General features: G+C 39.7%; 3 non-coding genes across 3 annotated transcripts; all 3 read left to right on the top strand.

The window, feature by feature from the left end:
- Window positions 1-2,720: 2,720 nt before the first annotated feature.
- Trnas-gcu (transfer RNA serine (anticodon GCU)) lies at window positions 2,721-2,802 on the top strand. The gene has a single exon. It is a non-coding gene; the product is annotated as a tRNA-Ser (tRNA).
- An 8,137-nt stretch (window positions 2,803-10,939) lies between these two features.
- On the top strand, window positions 10,940-11,021 carry Trnas-gcu (transfer RNA serine (anticodon GCU)). Its single transcript has one exon. It is a non-coding gene; the product is annotated as a tRNA-Ser (tRNA).
- A 7,594-nt stretch (window positions 11,022-18,615) lies between these two features.
- On the top strand, window positions 18,616-18,697 carry Trnas-gcu (transfer RNA serine (anticodon GCU)). Its single transcript has one exon. It is a non-coding gene; the product is annotated as a tRNA-Ser (tRNA).
- The last annotated feature ends 2,257 nt before the right edge of the window (window positions 18,698-20,954 follow it).

Raw genomic sequence — 20,954 nt, 5'->3', positions numbered from 1 at the left:
TAGTATTTTTTCTGAATATTGGCATAGTGGTTGCCATGCGTAGGAGTGCGCATGTGCGGAAGCACATGCAAGAGGGTTACACAAGCAAGACAGCGGAGTCCCCGCAGGTGAACGTCATGCTTTTCGTCGTATCATCTGCCTTTATAATGTTTCTATTTCCATGTCTAATCGACTATTTCTATTTTGAAATTTTTGCGAAGCCGGAGAATACCTACGAATTGCTTTTGCGTCTGGTCAGCATACGAGTAGTGACGGTATTGCTTCTTATCAACAGTTCTGCTAATTTCTATCTCTATTGTCTCACCTCCTCAAGATTTCGTAAGGATCTGAAAAAACTTTTCTTCTTAAAGCGGAACAAGGAATCCACTTCTATTGTCACCAAAGCTTCCACTGCCCCGAGAAACGATCCTTCTTTGTAGGAGGTAAACACTAGATCATTAGTAGTTGCCAGACTCATTCTCAAAATCGTTCCATTCTGATGGGAAGGTTGGGGATAAAACTGTTAAGCATCGCTGAGTTTTACGAGGCCAAGGCCGAATAACAAAAACATAATGATCAGTAAAAGCATTTGGTAAACGGTTAATTTAATTTAGTCAGATATAATCTTCAGTGATACATGTACTTATCTTTAGTGGTTGACCCGTATAATGATCCTGAACTTACATGGTAGATTCTGGCGAAACTATGTCATTGATTTAGATAGAGATCATGCAGCGGGTGTCAACTTTGACCTGATATGAAATATTGGTAAAGCACGCTCCATGCGATCAAATGTATTCGCTAGTTGTCATCGTAGGGCAGATGACGATATCAGGGAGCTTACTTTAAAACATCGTTCGGGATCACTGGAGGAGCGTCAATTCAATATTTAGGATCTCGCAGGAACGCTGTCTGGGGATCTCAGGATACATTCAGAGCGGGTACGTAGCAGCTTGGTCGAACTTTCTCTTTCAACTCTCCTGCGGTCCAGACTCCTAATTGTTGAAGGACTTTTCCCCTTTTGCCATATTTGCATTGTTGCCATGTTGAAGATTCCCCCAGGTCGTGACTTTTTGCATCTATTTTTAGTATTGTATCTATAGATCTTCAGGTATCCTTTCGCCCCAGGATGGATGTCACACTGATGTTGTTCTTACTAGCTTGTATCATCGAGGTAAGCTAACGGTTCTCATAAAGTGTGGTAATCGTTTTCGTTAAAGGCTTCTATGATGACCAGCATAACCCGCATGTCTAGGCATTCCTCCTAACTCCGTACAAAACTAGGTACATGTATAAGTCAATTTCCCGGAAGAATTGCCGGCACTCGGATTTGTTATTGATATCTTAGAGAAAATGCAGCAGTTGAAAATATCAATCGATATTTCATCTTAAACTTCCAATCCTTATAAAACTCCTTACTGTGCCAAAGCGTTAACCCCAAGCACGAAAACTTGTCCATTAAGTCTTGAATAGGGCGATAGACTTTAAGTCTTATTACAATCAACAGGAATTATGATCGTGAAAATATAATTCGTTCCTAATCCTTGTTTGTTCATGTGTGATTTCTGGAGTTTGGTGAAGATTTCCTGTGAGGCGTTGGTTTTTATTAAAATTCATTATAACGTGTTGAGTCTCCATTTCCCGTCCCATTTGTCAGACAACATGAGACAACATCCTTTAATAATGGCCGACGCACGGGATTAATGTTATTGTAAAATAAACACAGTGTAAAGTATAAGGGGCAGTTTAACATCATTTCCCATTTCCGGTGAGATGACTCTTGGTACCTTTTCGAAAATGAGAAAGTAATTTTTGTCCGTAAAAATGATTTGAAAGTTAAGAAATCTTTATGAATTCTTTGTGATATGTTAACGTATTTGTAAACGAATGAATGGCTCGAAACAATCTACATGTGCGTGTACGTGTACTTTTACATGTCGGCTCCACAAAATGCCAAGAATCTTGATGTCATTGATCACCACGAAGCTATGGGGCCATAAGACTTGTGATCGTAAAACGAGGAGAATATTAAATTATGTATATCTTAATAATCACCACATATTTATAATACAATGTATTTGTCAAATAATCGAATAATTTTGTCTATAATAGGCTTCGCAATCCGTATTGAAGGAATTCTGGAAATTAAAATTGTCGATAAATGCATTTTGCATACTTCATACGCCATCATTCGTTGTAAGGGAGGCGAAACCTGTCTATTATTAAATGTACAGACCTTCAATCAAAGAGATGACAGTTTGCCTGAATCCTCGCCAATCACACCGATAAATTGTCTTAATTAGCTTAATTAGTGAACGCGGTAGATGTGCTTGTGACCACACAGTCATGTGGGCCTATTCAATTAATCATCTAATTACATAATTAGCAGAGGTGAAAGACAATTGACTGCAGCGCAAAGCCGCAATTAGTTAATTACAAACGCGTTTGTAAACACTAATAAAGGTCTTTGTTGTTTTGGGAGTAATTGGTGATTTCTGATTGGAAATTCTTATACAAACTATAGGCTTATGTTAGCATGAAATACGATTGCTACGTCACTTCAAGGCGCCGGTCGATAATCAATCAATAATGATGCTAAGAATGTAAATATAAGTTTGTGCCGATTCAAAGAGTTGTTGTTTCACTTGATCAGAAAGAATCAGTGTTGAGTACAGCTGGGGCAAGCCAGATTAACTGACACGATGATTGTTGTGTACGCAGTAGGCCTGAGTAATCATCACGACGAGGTGGCCGAGTGGTTAAGGCGATGGACTGCTAATCCATTGGGCTCTGCCCGCGTGGGTTCGAATCCCATCCCCGTCGATCCTTTTGCGGTTTTTTTAATCTCATAAACAGGTAACACCAAAAAATTAGTAAAAGATGCTTGTGGCTCATGTAACCGGGAATTCTACCAGAGTCTTTCAATGAACTCTGCATGGTTCTATCATGGAGGTACTCGGAAACTTCCTTGATTCTATCAAGGCTACATCGACCATTTTTCGCTTCAAATCCCTCGTTAATGGTCATGCATTATCTGATTTTTGGCAAATCTTTGATAAATGACTGCATGGAAAGATATTTTTCATACACATCCTTTATTACATGGAAATACCTTTTTTTGAAGTAGATATTTGATCACACGGAAGTCATTTTTTAGATGGCAATTTTTGACTGCATTATGTACTAGGTACTATGTTTAGTCAGCGTGTAAAATCGCCATAACTCGGAGTCGTTAACTTCTGAAGTGAACTGGAGGTGCCAATGCGGAACTGATTGAAGCAAGTCTTCAGCTATGTCCCAGGTCTTGGACACTTTATTGACAAAACTGTCGAAGGTGCTGACGCCATGATGTTGTGGACAAGGGATATGAATTGATTCGGCCAAAATCCCAGTAGAAATAAACACTGTACAGACGCCTGCCGACTCTATCTTGATCCTGAATGTATTGACATTGCTCAGCTTCTAGAGAATGGGCCGAGGCTACGGAGGCAATACCGCTGGATGACCAGTATGGTCGTCTCCGGCCGCGCGGATCATTGTCTGCGCCAGCATCAGCTACATGAACGATTTACAATCAGACTCATTGATAATTAACACGTACTGTAATTATCTAATAATGGAACACCGGAAATCGTTATGGAAACTTCAGAGGGAAATGCAAACAAAAGTTTGCAGTCAAAGGTGTTATCCACTTTATATATATATAGGAGAATACTATCTACACAGAGAACATTCCTCTTAACACACCTACTAAGGTGCAAAATAGGTAATTAACTATTGTTAGCAATGAACTTCCAATTAATACAATCATTTACCCATATATTCGCCAGATTAAGCCAATTAATGTAATTGGACAGAGGCACTGCCTGTCGGTGGGTGTGGTAACGTCATATGTCGCCAAAGCGTTTGGTATCAACGGGTGCTGGTTACCCGGTTGTATCGAACTGCTTAACACGAAAGCCGTGTACATGTCTATCAAAACACGTTTATCATTGATTTTCCATTGAATTCTACTTGTCCGTGGAGTATATCAGATATAGACATTCAAGGTACAATGCCTTTATTTTGTTCATTGTTTCCTAGTAGCCTTTGGTTTCTGTTGGCCAGGATTCATACTGGCGATAAACCATTCAATTATTTGAACTCAGTTATTGTGGACTCAAATTAATGTGGTCAAAAGAGGGATCCATGAATTAATATTGGAGACAAACCAGAGTTCACATTGAATAGTTAAAACTCCAGCTCCATTCCTCGCTAAGACGATTTAGGATGACCGGGAGTCGAACTCCATCAATTCTCTCATGCAGTGAGATCGTGGCATATAGTTCCGCGGATCGCCGCTTGGCTCTGATCCAGTGAGATCGTGGCATATAGTTCCGCGGATCGCCGCTTGGCTCTGATCCAGTGAGATCGTGGCATATAGTTCCGCGGATCACCGCTTGGCTCTGATCCAGTGAGATCGTGGCATATAGTTCCGCGGATCACCGCTTGGCTCTGATCCAGTGAGATCGTGGCATATAGTTCCGCGGATCGCCGCTTGGCTCTGATCCAGTGAGATCGTGGCATATAGTTCCGCGGATCGCCGCTTGGCACTGTTTAGTCCCCAATAATTGAATTTTAGAGCTTTTTGTATAGTTTAGTAAAGTTTATATTATTAAGTGCTTTACTCACTTTATTCAACAGCGATATGAATTGTTCCGTGAACTTCATCTACGATTTCCTTCTCCCCTTTTACTTACATTGCAAGATTTCCTTTTGGTATAGGCAGACACTGTCTCCATCAGACAATAATTACATCTTCAAAAAAGTACCGACATTAAATTTGTAAATTTGAAACTATAGGGGCATTGCATTTAAGGAATTGTTTTGCTTTTTTTGCCCCCTTTCCTGAAATTTATCTGCAATATAAAATTTTTCCGAATAAAGATGTATACACGTGTATAAAGTGTATATTCAATGCCTAGTATAGTACGTACATGCAATTGGAAAGACACAAATTTAACTTTTAGTTTAAATTCTAAAAAATTAACCAGCTTTACTATGCGCATATTTATCTCTTCTCTGTTTGTCATTTGACTTTATTTTTCGATCAGTGCCTTTTCCAGAGCCACTGCTTGTTACTCAGACTAGGAGTGTACATGTTTGGGCGAACATACAATTTCCATATAAACAATTTATATAGCATACGAAATGTGTCTGAACTTTTTGAAATAAATTTATCTTGAAGTCATAAAAACGGATTGAAAAATGCATCAAATGAATGATTGTAATATAAAACTTGCACAAAGCGTAACTTCATTCTCGTCGCTGACTGTAATTTAAGTGCGAGCATGTGATTTAATTTCATTCGGAACAGAGTGACTCACGACAGCCCCACAGTAGAACATCAGTGTCACGATTTACATCGCGACGTACATTTCACGGCGTTATAAGGCATCACCCGGAGGGCCATCAGGCGGGCACTAAATTGATTGTGTGGCATATTGACGAGACAGGTAACGCCTATTGACCCAGAGTCACTATTTATATCAATTGAGGTTGATATCAATGCGAATACTAGTATTCCGTATATCTGAGGCTGTTCAACTGTCAATCTGTCTCTTTTGCCATTGCCGTCAGTTGCGACATTCAAATAGAAAATGCAACCGTGATGAATGTCATTCACGTTCTGGGCGAGAACCAGCAGCGGAAGGTGTTGAGTAGAGGTGTGGAAAGGCTACACGGAAATACATGTAGGCAAGTCGCGCCATTGGTTAACGTCGCAAAGTTACACACCAGCTTGATTTCTAGCGGCTGATCTGACCACTCACGTGCATGACAGTACTTACCACGGAAACTAAACCTAGTAGGCCTGTAGTGTCGGTGACGATACTCATGCATGCATGCGACTAATCATCGTACGGAGATTCAAACGTATATTGGGAGATTTTGCAGGCTTACATCTTGACTCCCGCCGGCTTCACAGCTATCTCATTTTCGACAGCGTCTCATCAGTAGTTTGTTTCGCCACATAATCAAACGGGATGCCACATTCTGCCTCTTTGATTACAATTCTCGAAACGCAAAGCTACCATGAGGCAAGCAACCCGTGATTTAATAGTAAGATCAGGTAGATGAAGTTGAGAAGTTAATAGACGGCATGAAAAACGTCTGGCGGGATATTCATAGACTACAGTCGTACTCCAGTCACTTGAGCTGGAGAGAGCACGTTGCAACTTTCCGTGGTAAAGTGACATCATGTCATGTAAAGTGACATTATAGTGTTTGAATCGGTGCTGGATCAAGAACCCAAGTTGGTGCCACACCAGTGATAGAGAGGTTAAAGCTGGCACCACCCTCCAACTCTGGCGTCCCGAGGAGTTCGACTGAACTCCGCTCGCCGCTGAATCGGTTGCACACCTTGCTGCTTCAGGCTTTCATTGGCGTTCGCCGGAGTCCAAAATCAAACTAGTTTGATACCTGGCGTCGAGTGGAGTTCGGCGGCGTCTTGCGACGGCAAGTCATAGCACACCTAGGAGTTTTCTGGCGTTCAGATACTGGCGGCCAAAAAACTCCACTGGACGCCGAAGTTAGAGTCAGGTGCGGGCTTCCGAAATATGAAAACGTGTTCCAGCCGCAGTGAAAGTGTTCCAATACTTTGTACATGTACAGGCCAGGTTCGCCAGTTTCTATCGACAGTTGTAGGGTTTTAGAAATGTGGACAGTTTACGATTCTCCTTTCAAATGATCTCTCCTCAGACCACTGTGGCACTATCTTGAGTCGTTTTCGTTCTCCAATCAAAGTCCGAAGTCTCTCTAATACTTAGCGTACGTTGGCTGTGCTGGTACTGCATGGCGTCCTGTATTTAGCAAGATTGTCAGCTGTGTCCTTTCAACATGGCGGAATAGGATCATCAGATTAAGAAGAGGAATGCTGAAATGAAGTAGATCTTGCAATCGTCAGTAAAGGAGATTCAACACCATGAATGTGTCACACCTACCGCATGTGACTAACTTCACGACTAATTACGACGAGGCAGAAATATCACAATCAAATGTAGTTCTTGTATACGCCGAACAGCTTTTGTTAGTCTACGTCCCTCCTCCAATCCTAGCCATAGGAGTCGCAGGGAATATACTGTCGTTCCTCGTGTTTACCAGACCAACTTACCGCCTTTCGTCAGCTTGTCTCTTTCTACAAATCCTCGCCATTTTCGACATCGCTTATATTATTGTGTATCACTTTCAAAGTTATGTGGTGATGTTTGTGCCGTCAATTGCAAGAACGCTTGGAGACTTTTACTGCAAGGAGCATATCTACCTCTCGTACATTTGCGCGGGAACTGCCTATTGGATTCTTGTTTTTATGACTGTTGATCGTTTCATAGCAATTTGGTTTCCTCTCCGTGCGGTGGCGCTGTGCACAAGAAAACGCACCAAAATAATTTGTGTTGTTGTCCCAATTTTAGCAGTGCTGACACTGAGCCCAAATTTAACCCGGAAGTACAAGCCGAACGCCGCCGGGTCTGTTCATCAAATATGTTTTTTTGAACCAAAATGGTTGCACACAGCAATGTATTTTCTACAGTCTTTCGTCTGGTTTTATCCGCCGCCGGTCCTAGTATTTTTTCTCAATATTGGCATAGTGGTTGCCATGCGTAGGAGTGCGCATGTGCGGAAGCACATGCAAGAGGGTTACACAAGCAAGAAAGCGGAGTCCCCGCAGGTGAACGTCATGCTTTTCGTCGTATCATCTGCCTTTATAATGTGTCTATTTCCGTGTCTAATCGACTATTTCTATTTTGAAATTTTTGCGAAGCCGGAGAATACCTACGAATTGCTTTTGCGTCTGGTCAGCATACGAGTAGTGACGGTATTGCTTCTTATCAACAGTTCTGCTAATTTCTATCTCTATTGTCTCACCTCCTCAAGATTTCGTAAGGATCTGGAAAAACTTTTCTTCTTAAAGCGGAACAGGGAATCCACTTCTATTGTCACCAAAGCTTCCACTGCCTCGAGAAACGATCCTTCTTTGTAGGAGGTAAACACTAGATCATTAATAGTTGCCAGACTCATTATCAAAATCGTTCCATTCTGATGGGAAGGTTGGGGATAAAACTGTTAAGCATCGCTGAGTTTTACCAGGCCGAGGCCGAATAACAAAAACATAATGATCAGTAAAAGCATTTGGTAAACGGTTAATTTAATTTAGTCAGATATCATCTTCAGTGATACTTATCTTTAGTGGTTGACCCGTATAATGATCCTGAACTTACATGGTAGATTCTGGCGAAACTATGTCATTGATTTAGATAGAGATCATGCAGCGGGTGTCAACTTTGACCTGATATGAAATATTGGTAAAGCACGCTCCATGCGATCAAATGTATTCGCTAGTTGTCATCGCAGGGCAGATGACGATATCAGGGAGCTTACATTAAAGCATCGTTCGGGATCACTGGAGGAGCGTCAATTCAATATTTATGATCTCGCAGGAACGCTGTGATTTCCTGTGAGGCGTTGTTTAAACACAGTGTAAAGTATAAGGGACAGTTTAACATCATTTCCCATTTCCGGTGATATGACTCTTGGTTCCTTTTTGGAAAATGAGAAAGTAATTTTTGTCCGTAAAAATGATTTGAAAGTTAAGAAATCTTTATGAATTCTTTGTGATATGTTAACGTATTTGTAAACGACTAAGAAATCTTTATGAATTCTTTGTGATATGTTAACGTATTTGTAAACGACTAAGAAATCTTTATGAATTCTTTGTGATATGTTAACGTATTTGTAAACGACTAAGAAATCTTTATGAATTCTTTGTGATATGTTAACGTATTTGTAAACGACTAAGAAATCTTTATGAATTCTTTGTGATATGTTAACGTATTTGTAAACGACTAAGAAATCTTTATGAATTCTTTGTGATATGTTAACGTATTTGTAAACGACTAAGAAATCTTTATGAATTCTTTGTGATATGTTAACGTATTTGTAAACGACTAAGAAATCTTTATGAATTCTTTGTGATATGTTAACGTATTTGTAAACGACTAAGAAATCTTTATGAATTCTTTGTGATATGTTAACGTATTTGTAAACGACTAAGAAATCTTTATGAATTCTTTGTGATATGTTAACGTATTTGTAAACGACTAAGAAATCTTTATGAATTCTTTGTGATATGTTAACGTATTTGTAAACGACTAAGAAATCTTTATGAATTCTTTGTGATATGTTAACGTATTTGTAAACGACTAAGAAATCTTTATGAATTCTTTGTGATATGTTAACGTATTTGTAAACGACTAAGAAATCTTTATGAATTCTTTGTGATATGTTAACGTATTTGTAAACGACTAAGAAATCTTTATGAATTCTTTGTGATATGTTAACGTATTTGTAAACGACTAAGAAATCTTTATGAATTCTTTGTGATATGTTAACGTATTTGTAAACGACTAAGAAATCTTTATGAATTCTTTGTGATATGTTAACGTATTTGTAAACGACTAAGAAATCTTTATGAATTCTTTGTGATATTTTAACGTATTTGTAAACGACTAAGAAATCTTTATGAATTCTTTGTGATATGTTAACGTATTTGTAAACGACTAAGAAATCTTTATGAATTCTTTGTGATATGTTAACGTATTTGTAAACGACTAAGAAATCTTTATGAATTCTTAGTGATATGTTAACGTATTTGTAAACGACTAAGAAATCTTTATGAATTCTTTGTGATATGTTAACGTATTTGTAAACGACTAAGAAATCTTTATGAATTCTTTGTGATATGTTAACGTATTTGTAAACGACTAAGAAATCTTTATGAATTCTTTGTGATATGTTAACGTATTTGTAAACGACTAAGAAATCTTTATGAATTCTTTGTGATATGTTAACGTATTTGTAAACGACTAAGAAATCTTTATGAATTCTTTGTGATATGTTAACGTATTTGTAAACGACTAAGAAATCTTTATGAATTCTTTGTGATATGTTAACGTATTTGTAAACGACTGAGAAATCTTTATGAATTCTTTGTGATATGTTAACGTATTTGTAAACGACTAAGAAATCTTTATGAATTCTTTGTGATATGTTAACGTATTTGTAAACGACTGAATGGCTCGAAACAATCATCATGTACGTGTACTTTTACATGTCGGCGGCACAAAATGCCAAGATCTTGAATCTTGATGTCATTGATCACCACGAAGCTATGAGGTCTAGAAGACTTGTGATCGTAAAACGAGGAGAAAATTAAATTATGTATATCTTAATAATCACCACATGTTTATAATACAATGTATTTGTCAAATAATCGAATAATTTTGTCTATAATAGGCTTTGCAATCCGGATTGAAGGAATTCTGGAAATTAAAATTGTCGATAAATGCATTTTGCATACTTCATACGCCATCATTCGTTGTGAGGGAGGCGAAACCTGTCTATTATTAAATGTACAGACCTTCAATCAAAGAGATGACAGTTTGCCTGAATCCTCGCCAATCACACCGACAAATTGTCTTAATTAGCTTAATTAGTGAACGCGGTAGATGTGCTTGTGACCACACAGTCATGTGGGCCTATTCAATTAATCATCTAATTACATAATTAGCAGAGGTGAAAGACAATTGACTGCAGCGCAAAGCCGCAATTAGTTAATTACAAACGCGTTTGTAAACACTAATAAAGGTCTTTGTTGTTTTGGGAGTAATTGGTGATTTCTGATTGGAAATTCTTATACAAACTATAGGCTTTTGTTAGCATGAAATACGATTGCTACGTCACTTCAAGGCGCCGGTCGATAATCAATCAATAATGATGCTAAGAATGTAAATATAAGTGTGTGCCGATTCAAAGAGCCAATTGTTGTTTCACTTGATCAGAAAGAATCAGTGTTGAGTACAGCTGGGGCGCCAGATTAACTGACACGATGATTGTTGTGTACGCAGTAGGCCTGGGTAATCATCACGACGAGGTGGCCGAGTGGTTAAGGCGATGGACTGCTAATCCATTGGGCTCTGCCCGCGTGGGTTCGAATCCCATCCCCGTCGATCCTTTTGCGGTTTTTTTAATCTCATAAACAGGTAACACAAATAAATTAGTAAAAGATGCTTGTAGCTCATGTAACCGCGAATACTACCAGAGTCTTTCATGAACTCTGCATGGTTCTATCATGGAGGTACTCGGAAACTTCCTTGATTCTATCAAGGCTACATCGACCATTTTTCGCTGCCGACTCTATCTTGATCCTCAATGTATTGACATTGCTCAGCTTCTAGAGAATGGGCCGAGGCTACGGAGGCAATACCGCTGGATGACCAGTATGGTCGTCTCCGGCCACGCGGATCATTGTCTGCGCCAGCATCAGCTACATGAACGTTTACAGTCAGACTCATTGATAATTAACACGTACTGTAATTATCTAATATTGGAACCCCGGAAATCGTTATGGAAACTTCAGAGGGAAATGCAAACAAAAGTTTGCAGTCAAAGGTGTTATCCACTTTATATATATATATATAGGAGAATGCTTTCTACACAGAGAACATATCTCTTAACACACCTACTAATAGGTGCGAAATAGGTAATTAACTATTTGTTAGCAATGAACTTCCAATTAATACAATCATTTACCCATATATTCGCCAGATTAAGCCAATTAATGTAATTGGACAGAGGCACCGCCTGTCGGTGGGTGTGGTAACGACATATGTCGCCAAAGCGTTTGGTATCGACGGGGTGCTGGTTACCCGGTTGTATCGAACTGCTTAACACGAAAGCCGTGTACATGTCTATCAAAACACGTTTATCATTGATTTTCCATTGAATTCTACTTGTCCGTGGAGTATATCAGATATAGACATTCAAGGTACAATGCCTTTATTTTGTTCATTGTTTCCTAGTAGCCTTTGGTTTCTGTTGGCCAGGATTCATACTGGCGATAAACCATTCAATTATTTGAACTCAGTTATTGTGGACTCAAATTAATGTGGTCAAAAGAGGGATGAATTAATATTAGAGACAAACCAGAGTTCACATTGAATAGTTAAAACTCCAGCTCCATTCCTCGTCCTGTCGCCAGGTAAGACGATTTAGGATGACCGGGAGTCGAACTCCATCAATTCTCTCATGCAGTGAGATCGTGGCATATAGTTCCGCGGATCGCCGCTTGGCTCTGATCCAGTGAGATCGTGGCATATAGTTCCGCGGATCGCCGCTTGGCTCTGATCCAGTGAGATCGTGGCATATAGTTCCGCGGATCACCGCTTGGCTCTGATCCAGTGAGATCGTGGCATATAGTTCCGCGGATCACCGCTTGGCTCTGATCCAGTGAGATCGTGGCATATAGTTCCGCGGATCGCCGCTTGGCTCTGATCCAGTGAGATCGTGGCATATAGTTCCGCGGATCGCCGCTTGGCACTGTTTAGTCCCCAATAATTGAATTTTAGAGCTTTTTGTATAGTTTAGTAAAGTTTATATTATTAAGTGCTTTACTCACTTTATTCAACAGCGATATGAATTGTTCCGTGAACTTCATCTACGATTTCCTTCTCCCCTTTTACTTACATTGCAAGATTTCCTTTTGGTATAGGCAGACACTGTCTCCATCAGACAATAATTACATCTTCAAAAAAGTACCGACATTAAATTTGTAAGTTTGAAACTATAGGGGCATTGCATTTAAGGAATTGTTTTGCTTTTTTTGCCCCCTTTCCTGAAATTTATCTGCAATATAAAATTTTTCCGAATAAAGATGTATACACGTATATAAAGTGTATATTCAATGCCTAGTATAGTACGTACATGCAATTGGAAAGACACAAATTTAACTTTTAGTTTAAATTCTAAAAAATTAACCAGCTTTACTATGCGCATATTTATCTCTTCTCTGTTTGTCATTTGACTTTATTTTTCGATCAGTGCCTTTTCCAGAGCCACTGCTTGTTACTCAGACTAGGAGTGTACATGTTTGGGCGAACATACAATTTCCATATAAACAATTTATATAGCATACGAAATGTGTCTGAACTTTTTGAAATAAACTTATCTTGAAGTCATAAAAACGGATTGAAAAATGCATCAAATGAATGATTGTAATATAAAACTTGCACAAAGCGTAACTTCATTCTCGTCGCTGACTGTAATTTAAGTGCGAGCATGTGATTTAATTTCATTCGGAACAGAGTGACTCACGACAGCCCCACAGTAGAACATCAGTGTCACGATTTACATCGCGACGTACATTTCACGGCGTTATAAGGCATCACCCGGAGGGCCATCAGGCGGGCACTAAATTGATTGTGTGGCATATTGACGAGACAGGTAACGCCTATTGACCCAGAGTCACTATTTATATCAATTGAGGTTGATATCAATGCGAATACTAGTATTCCGTATATCTGAGGCTGTTCAACTGTCAATCTGTCTCTTTTGCCATTGCCGTCAGTTGCGACATTCAAATAGAAAATGCAACCGTGATGAATGTCATTCACGTTCTGGGCGAGAAGCAGCAGCGGAAGGTGTTGAGTAGAGGTGTGGAAAGGCTACACGGAAATACATGTAGGCAAGTCGCGCCATTGGTTAACGTCGCAAAGTTACACACCAGCTTGATTTCTAGCGCCTGATCTGACCACTCACGTGCATGACAGTACTTACCACGGAAACTAAACCTAGTAGGCCTGTAGTGTCGGTGACGATACTCATGCATGCATGCGACTAATCATCGTACGGAGATTCAAACGTATATTGTGAGATTTTGCAGGCTTACATCTTGACTCCCGCCGGCTTCACAGCTATCTCATTTTCGACAGCGTCTCATCAGTAGTTTGTTTCGCCACATAATCAAACGGGATGCCACATTCTGCCTCTTGGATTACAATTCTCGAAACGCAAAGCTTCCATGAGGCAGGCAACCCGTGATTTAATAGTAAGATCAGGTAGATGAAGTTGAGAAGTTAATAGACGGCATGAAAAACTTCTGGCGGGATATTCATAGACTACAGTCGTACTCCAGTCACTTGAGCTGGAGAGAGCACGTTGCAACTTTCCGTGGTAAAGTGACATCATGTCATGTAAAGTGACATTATAGTGTTTGAATCGGTGCTGGATCAAGAACCCAAGTTGGTGCCACACCAGTGATAGAGAGGTTAAAGCTGGCACCACCCTCCAACTCTGGCGTCCTGAGGAGTTCGACTGAACTCCGCTCGCCGCTGAATCGGTAGCACACCTTGCTGCTTCAGGCTTTCATTGGCGTTCGCCGGAGTCCAAAATCAAACTAGTTTGATACCTGGCGTCGAGTGGAGTTCGGCGGCGTCCAGCGACGGCAAGTCATAGCACACCTAGGAGTTTTCTGGCGTTCAGATACTGGCGGCCAAAAAACTCCACTGGACGCCGAAGTTAGAGTCAGGTGCGGGCTTCCGAAATATGAAAACGTGTTCCAGCCGCAGTGAAAGTGTTCCAATACTTTGTACATGTACAGGCCAGGTTCGCCAGTTTCTATCGACAGTTGTAGGGTTTTAGAAATGTGGACAGTTTACGATTCTCCTTTCAAATGATCTCTTCTCAGACCACTGTGGCACTATCTTGAGTCGTTTTCGTTTTCCAATCAAAGTCCGAAGTCTCTCTAATACTTAGCGTACGTTGACAGTGCTGGTACTGCATGGCGTCCTGTATTTAGCAAGATTGTCAGCTGTGTCCTTTCAACATGGCGGAATAGGATCATCAGATTAAGAAGAGGAATGCTGAAATGAAGTAGATCTTGCAATCGTCAGTAAAGGAGATTCAACACCATGAATGTGTCACACCTACCGCATGTGACTAACTTCACGACTAATTACGACGAGGCAGAAATATCACAATCAAATGTAGTTCTTGTATACGCCGAACAGCTTTTGTTAGTCTACGTCCCTCCTCCAATCCTAGCCATAGGAGTCGCAGGGAATATACTGTCGTTCCTCGTGTTTACCAGACCAACTTACCGCCTTTCGTCAGCTTGTCTCTTTCTACAAATCCTCGCCATTTTCGACATCGCTTATATTATTGTGTATCACTTTCAAAGTTATGTGGTGATGTTTGTGCCGTCAATTGCAAGAACGCTTGGAGACTTTTACTGCAAGGAGCATATCTACCTCTCGTACATTTGCGCGGGAACTGCCTATTGGATTCTTGTTTTTATGACTGTTGATCGTTTCATAGCAATTTGGTTTCCTCTCCGTGCGGTGGCGCTGTGCACAAGAAAACGCACCAAAATAATTTGTGTTGTTGTCCCAATTTTAGCAGTGCTGACACTGAGCCCAAATTTAACCCGGAAGTACAAGCCGAACGCCGCCGGGTCTGTTCATCAAATATGTTTTTTTAAACCAAAATGGTTGCACACAGCAATGTATTTTCTACAGTCTTTCGTCTGGTTTTATCCGCCGCCGGTCCTAGTATTTTTTCTCAATATTGGCATAGTGGTTGCCATGCGTAGGAGTGCGCATGTGCGGAAGCACATGCAAGAGGGTTACACAAGCAAGATAGCGGAGTCCCCGCAGGTGAACGTCATGCTTTTCATCGTATCATCTGCCTTTATAATGTGTCTATTTCCGTGTCTAATCGACTATTTCTATTTTGAAATTTTTGCGAAGCCGGAGAATACCTACGAATTGCTTTTGCGTCTGGTCAGCATACGAGTAGTGACGGTATTGCTTCTTATCAACAGTTCTGCTAATTTCTATCTCTATTGTCTCACCTCCTCAAGATTTCGTAAGGATCTGGAAAAACTTTTCTTCTTAAAGCGGAACAAGGAATCCACTTCTATTGTCACCAAAGCTTCCACTGCCTCGAGAAACGATCCTTCTTTGTAGGAGGTAAACACTAGATCATTAATAGCTGCCAGACTCATTCTCAAAATCGTTCCATTCTGATGGGAAGGTTGGGGATAAAACTGTTAAGCATCGCTGAGTTTTACGAGGCCGAGGCCGAATAACAAAAACATAATGATCAGTAAAAGCATTTGGTAAACGGTTAATTTAATTTAGTCAGATATCATCTTCAGTGATACTTATCTTTAGTGGTTGACCCGTATAATGATCCTGAACTTACATGGTAGATTCTGGCGAAACTATGTCATTGATTTAGATAGAGATCATGCAGCGGGTGTCAACTTTGACCTGATATGAAATATTGGTAAAGCACGCTCCATGCGATCAAATGTATTCGCTAGTTGTCATCGCAGGGCAGATGACGATATCAGGGAGCTTACATTAAAGCATCGTTCGGGATCACTGGAGGAGCGTCAATTCAATATTTAGGATCTCGCAGGAACGCTGTGATTTCCTGTGAGGCGTTGTTTAAACACAGTGTAAAGTATAAGGGGCAGTTTAACATCATTTCCCATTTCCGGTGAGATGACTTTTGGTACCTTTTTGGAAAATGAGAAAGTGTAATTTTTGTCCGTAAAAATGATTTGAAAGTTAAGAAATCTTTATGAATTCTTTGTGATATGTTAACGTATTTGTAAAAGACTAAGAAATCTTTATGAATTCTTTGTGATATGTTAACGTATTTGTAAACGACTAAGAAATCTTTATGAATTCTTTGTGATATGTTAACGTATTTGTAAACGACTAAGAAATCTTTATGAATTCTTTGTGATATGTTAACGTATTTGTAAACGACTAAGAAATCTTTATGAATTCTTTGTGATATGTTAACGTATTTGTAAACGACTAAGAAATCTTTATGAATTCTTTGTGATATGTTAACGTATTTGTAAACGACTAAGAAATCTTTATGAATTCTTTGTGATATGTTAACGTATTTGTAAACGACTAAGAAATCTTTATGAATTCTTTGTGATATGTTAACGTATTTGTAAACGACTAAGAAATCTTTATGAATTCTTTGTGATATGTTAACGTATTTGTAAACGACTAAGAAATCTTTATGAATTCTTTGTGATATGTTAACGTATTTGTAAACGACTAAGAAATCTTTATGAATTCTTTGTGATATGTTAACGTATTTGTAAACGACTAAGAAATCTTTATGAATTCTTTGTGATATGTTAACGTATTTGTAAACGACTAAGAAATCTTTATGAATTCTTTGTGATATGTTAACGTATTTGTAAACGACTAAGAAATCTTTATGAATTCTTTGTGATATGTTAACGTATTTGTAAACGACTAAGAAATCTTTATGAATTCTTTGTGATATGTTAACGTATTTGTAAACGACTAAGAAATCTTTATGAATTCTTTGTGATATGTTAACGTATTTGTAAACGACTAAGAAATCTTTATGAATTCTTTGTGATATGTTAACGTATTTGTAAACGACTAAGAAATCTTTATGAATTCTTTGTGATATGTTAACGTATTTGTAAACGACTAAGAAATCTTTATGAATTCTTTGTGATATGTTAACGTATTTGTAAACGACTAAGAAATCTTTATGAATTCTTTCTGATATGTTAACGTATTTGTAAACGACTAAGAAATCTTTATGAATTCTTTGTGATATGTTAACGTATTTGTAAACGACTAAGAAATCTTTATGAATTCTTTGTGATATGTTAACGTATTTGTAAACGACTAAGAAATCTTTATGAATTCTTTGTGATATGTTAACGTATTTGTAAACGACTAAGAAATCTTTATGAATTCTTTGTGATATGTTAACGTATTTGTAAACGACTAAGAAATCTTTATGAATTCTTTGTGATATGTTAACGTATTTGTAAACGACTAAGAAATCTTTATGAATTCTTTGTGATATGTTAACGTATTTGTAAACGACTGAATGGCTCGAAACAATCATCATGTACGTGTACTTTTACATGTCGGCGGCACAAAATGCCAAGATCTTGAATCTTGATGTCATTGATCACCACGAAGCTATGGGGTCCAGAAGACTTGTGATCGTAAAACGAGGAGAATATTAAATTATGTACATGTATATCTTAATAATCACCACATATTTATAATACAATGTATTTGTCAAATAATCGAATAATTTTGTCTATAATAGGCTTCGCAATCCGGATTGAAGGAATTCTGGAAATCAAAATTGTCGATAAATGCATTTTGCATACTTCATACGCCATCATTCGTTGTAAGGGAGGCGAAACCTGTCTATTATTAAATGTACAGACCTTCAATCAAAGAGATGACAGTTTGCCTGAATCCTCGCCAATCACACCGACAAATTGTCTTAATTAGCTTAATTAGTGAACGCGGTAGATGTGCTTGTGACCACACAGTCATGTGGGCCTATTCAACTTATCATCTAATTACATAATTAGCAGTGGTGAAAGACAATTGACTGCAGCGCAAAGCCGCAATTAGGTAATTACAAACGCATTTGTAAACACTAATAAAGGTCTTTGTTGTTTTGGGAGTAATTGGTGATTTCTGATTGGAAATTCTTATACAAACTATAGGCTTATGTTAGCATGAAATACGATTGCTACGTCACTTCAAGGCGCCGGTTGATAATCAATCAATAATGATGCTAAGAATGTAAATATAAGTGTGTGCCGATTCAAAGAGCCAATTGTTGTTTCACTTGATCAGAAAGAATCAGTGTTGAGTACAGCTGGGGCAAGCCAGATTAACTGACACGATGATTCTTGTGTACGCAGTAGGGCTGAGTAATCATCACGACGAGGTGGCCGAGTGGTTAAGGCGATGGACTGCTAATCCATTGGGCTCTGCCCGCGTGGGTTCGAATCCCATCCCCGTCGATCCTTTTGCGGTTTTTTAATCTCATAAACAGGTAACACAAACAAATTAGTAAAAGATGCTTGTGGCTCATGTAACCGCGAATTCTACCAGAGTCTTTCAATGAACGCTGCATGGTTCTATCATGGGGGTACTCGGAAACTTCCTTGATTCTATCAAGGCTACATCGACCATTTTTCGCTTCAAATCCCTCGTTAATGGTCATGCATTATCTGATTTTTGGCAAATCTTTGATAAATGACTGCATGGAAAGATATTTTTCAAACACATCCTTTATTACATTGAAATACCTTTTTTTGAAGTAGATATTTAATCACACGGAAGTCATTTTTTAGATGGCAATTTTTGACTGCATTATGTACTAGGTACTATGTTTAGTCAGTGTGTAAAATCGCCATAACTCGGAGTCGTTACCTTCTGAAGTGAACTGGAGGTGCCAATGCGGAACTGATTGAAGCGAGTCTTCAGCTATGTCCCAGGTCTTGGACTCTTTATTGACAAAACTGTCGAAGATGCTGACGCCATGATGTTGTGGACAAGGGATATGAATTGATTCGGCCAAAATCCCAGTAGAAATAAACACTGTACAGACGCCTGCCGACTCCATCTTGATCCTCAATGTATTGACATTGCTCAGCTTCTAGAGAATGGGCCGAGGCTACGGAGGCAATACCGCTGGATGACCAGTATGGTCGTCTCCGGCCACGCGGATCATTGTCTGCGCCAGCATCAGCTACATGAACGATTTACAATCAGACTCATTGATAATTAACACGTACTGTAATTATCTAATAATGGAACCCCGGAAATCGTTATGGAAACTTCAGAGGGAAATGCAAACAAATGTTTGCAGTCAAAGGTGTTATCCACTTTAAATATATATAGGAGAATGCTATCTACACAGAGAACATTCCTCTTAACACACCTACTAATAGGTGCGAAATAGGTAATTAACTATTTGTTAGCAATGAACTTCCAATTAATACAATCATTTACCCATATATTCGCCAGATTTAGCCAATTAATGTAATTGGACAGAGGCACCGCCTGTTGGTGGGTGTGGTAACGACATATGTCGCCAAAGCGTTTGGTATCAACGGGTGCTGGTTACCCGGTTGTATCGAACTGCCGTGTACATGTCTATCAAAACACGTTTATCATTGATTTTCCATTGAATTCTACTTGTCCGTGGAGTATATCAGATATAGACATTCAAGGTACAATGCCTTTATTTTGTTCATTGTTTCCTAGTAGCCTTTAGTTTCTGTTGGCCAGGATTCATACTGGCGATAAACCATTCAATTATTTGAACTCAGTTATTGTGGACTCAAATTAATGTGGTCAAAAGAGGGATGAATTTATATTGGAGACAAACCAGAGTTCACATTGAATAGTTAAAACTCCAGCTCCATTCCTCGTCCTGTCGCCCGGTAAGACGATTTAGGATGACCGGGAGTCGAACTCCATCAATTCTCTCATGAAGTGAGATCGTGGCATATAGTTCCGCGGATCGCCACTTGGCTCTGATCCAGTGAGATCGTGGCATATAGTTCCACCGATCGCCGCTTCGCTCTGATCCAGTGAGATCGTGGCATATAGTTCCACGGATCGCCGCTTGGCTCTGATCCAGTGAGATCGTGGCATATAGTTCCGCGGATCACCGCTTGGCTCTGATCCAGTGAGATCGTGGCATATAGTTCCACGGATCGCCGCTTGGCTCTGATCCAGTGAGATCGTGGCATATAGTTCCGCGGATCGCCGCTTGGCTCTGATCCAGTGAGATCGTGGCATATAGTTCAGCGGATCACCGCTTGGCTCTGATCCAGTGAGATCGTGGCATATAGTTCCGCGGATCGCCGCTTGGCTCTGATCCAGTGAGATCGTGGCATATAGTTCCACCGATCGCCGCTTGGCTCTGATCCAGTGAGATCGTGGCATATAGTTCCGCGGATCGCCGCTTGGCTCTGATCCAGTGAGATCGTGGCATATAGTTCAGCGGATCACCGCTTGGCTCTGATCCAGTGAGATCGTGGCATATAGTTCCGCGGATCGCCGCTTGACTCTGATCCAGTGAGATCGTGGCATATAGTTCCACGGATCGCCGCTTGGCTCTGATCCAGTGAGATCGTGGCATATAGTTCCACGGATCGCCGCTTGGCTCTGATCCAGTGAGATCGTGGCATATAGTTCCACGGATCGCCGCTTGGCTCTGATCCAGTGAGATCGTGGCATATAGTTCAGCGGATCGCCGCTTGGCTC

Source organism: Lineus longissimus, chromosome 5, assembly GCF_910592395.1.
Source record: "Lineus longissimus chromosome 5, tnLinLong1.2, whole genome shotgun sequence".
Taxonomy (NCBI): Eukaryota; Metazoa; Nemertea; class Pilidiophora; order Heteronemertea; family Lineidae; genus Lineus; species Lineus longissimus.
Note: the sequence above shows the minus strand (reverse complement) of the source record. Positions and strands in the feature narration are given on the sequence as shown.